We start from the raw sequence: 2,621 nt of genomic DNA on the forward strand, positions 1-2,621 counted from the left end.
TGGAAATATGCATCTTCCTTAGTTTGTTTAAAAGTTTCGCCTCTTTTGGAAATATGCATCTTCCTTAGTTTGTTTAAAAGTTTCGCCTCTTTTGGAAATATGCATCTTCCTTAGTTTGTTTAAAAGTTTCACCTCTTTTGGAAATATGCATCTTCCTTAGTTTGTTTAAAAGTTTCAACTCTTTTAGAAATATACATCTTCCTTAGTTTGTTTAAAAGTTTCACCTCTTTTGGAAATATGCATCTTCCTTAGTTTGTTTAAAAGTTTCGCCTCTTTTGGAAATATGCATCTTCCTTAGTTTGTTTAAAAGTTTCACCTCTTTTAGAAATATATTATTAATAGCTCCATAAGGTATCATAATTCATATCATGTTTTAGGCTTAAGCTTGGCTTAAAATGGTTAGCGTATCCGACTGTGTTTTTGAAGTTAAGCACAAAGCTACACAATGGGCTATCTGTGCTCTGTCAACTAGGGGTATCAAAACCCGGTTTCTAGCGTTGTAAGTCCACAGACATACCACTGTGTCACTGGGGGGCAAGAAAGAAGAACAAGAAATTCAAACTTTTTGCTATGATATTTACAGACATTCCAAGAACTTGTGACTCAATCATTACATAGATACTGTTATAAAAGGAAACACTGTTTAGTATTGTAAAGTTCTGATGACCTATTGAGGAGATATTGAAAATACCATTTTGATGAACAATCCGAGTCATCTCTACATAGGCAGTGCTGCCACCTGCCTGATGAAAATGTGTACTATACAACTTTCTCAAACACTTTGCGCCATCTATACAGTTAGGACTGAAGGTCATAGTTGTAAAAAGGCGAAACCGGCACCCCTGAATAATGCCTCACAAAAATCTATACAAGTGTAATATGTGTAGTTAGATCTGGAGAATGACAGTTGAAAGAAGGCGAAACCGGCACCCCTGAATAATGACCTCACAAAAATCTATACAAGTGTAATATGTGTAGTTAAATCTGGAGAATAACAGTTGAAAGAAGGCGAAACCGGCACCCCTGAATAACGCCTCACAAAAAATCTATACAAGTGTAATAGTATAGTTAGATCTGGAGAATAACAGTTGAAAGAAGGCGAACCCGGCACCCCTGAATAATGCATCACAAAAATCTATACAATCGTAAAATGTGTAGATAGATCTGAAGAATAACAGTTAAAAGAAGGCGAAACCGGGTTACTCCTGGTGAATGCATTACAGAAACTTATAGAAAACCAAATTGATTTTAAATAGATAACATGCTTGAGGACTGTTGACTATTTTTATTTCGTTTTGTTTTTACGCACACACACACATTTAGACGCTTCTGCAAACCAGATAAATTTCCTTGGTTTATTGTAAACCGATTAACAGAGTACGGATGCAGTTTATCCCTCAAATTACCGACTTGTTTACATCCCCTATAGTGCCGGTGAGTTCCATATTGACAATTTTATGCCTTTGACTGATATTACATTTAGTGTAAAAGTTCTGAAAGAAACGAGTGAAACCATTCATCTTCTATGTAAAATACAAGGGGGACTTCAAGAATAATTAGTGGGATTAAACTCATCTTCCATCTAAAATACGAGGGGAGACCTCAGAAATAACTAGTGGGATTAAACTCATCTTCCACCTAAAATACGAAGGGAAACCTAAAGAATAATTAGTGGGATTAAACTCATCTTCCATGTAAAACACGCGAAGAGACCTGGAGAATAATTAGTGATTTTAATTGCAGAATTGACTATTTCTGTTTCCATATTTTGGTGTGGAAAATGTGGTGTTAGGAACTTTGTAACCAATAAAGTCGGGAACCCACAAGCAATCTGATGATTAAATAGTTTTTAAAAATACGTTTACAAATCTGATGGGATGGCCCCATTGATAATTTTAAAAGTTAAACGTTTGTTTAACGTATCAACGTTTCTGTTACTAGAATAACAAACAACATACGTCTGTTATTTATGTATATATCTTTATCTATTGTGGACAACGTCGCTAAGTGGTGTCACGCTTTGGACTCGTGGGAGGATGCTGGTGAGGTTGAAGCTGGCTCGGTAGTGTATTCAAGTAAAACAGTTTATTTCATTTGTTCCCCTCTATCTGTGCGAAAGCCTGGCAAGGACTGTTTTTACACAATATATCTGTAATGTGTGGAAAAATAACCTTATAATTAATTACCATAATCATTAACTAATGATAATATAAATGCGACATAATGCAAAAACTGCGTTGTTAATCAAGGTGATACAACTTTCTCGTGTTTCGTATTAATTGGCTTAATATTAATTACAAATGATAGTAATTTAACAAGTCAAATTTCACTTCCTGTGGATATTATATTTACAGAATAACTTCTAGATTCTTCCACGACACAATTTGTGGATATTATAAATTACAGAGTAGCTTCTGGATTCTTCCACGACACAATTTGTTGATATCATAAATTACAGAGTAGCTTCTAGATTCTTCCTCGAAACAATTTGTGGATATTATAAATTACAGAGTAGCTTCTAAATTCTTCCACGACACAATTTGTGGATATCATAAATTACAGAGTAACTTCTAGATTCTTCCACGACACAATTTGTGGATATTATAAATTACAGAGTAGCT

General features: G+C 34.6%; 1 protein-coding gene across 1 annotated transcript in view; it reads right to left on the reverse strand.

The window, feature by feature from the left end:
* Nucleotides 1–2,621, reverse strand: part of LOC106460107 (corticotropin-releasing factor receptor 1-like) — a 110,238-nt gene that overhangs the window by 78,588 nt on the left and 29,029 nt on the right. The gene's annotated exons all lie outside the window — the stretch shown is intronic.

This window comes from Limulus polyphemus, unplaced genomic scaffold, assembly GCF_000517525.1.
Source record: "Limulus polyphemus unplaced genomic scaffold, Limulus_polyphemus-2.1.2 Scaffold710, whole genome shotgun sequence".
NCBI lineage: Eukaryota > Metazoa > Arthropoda > Merostomata > Xiphosura > Limulidae > Limulus > Limulus polyphemus.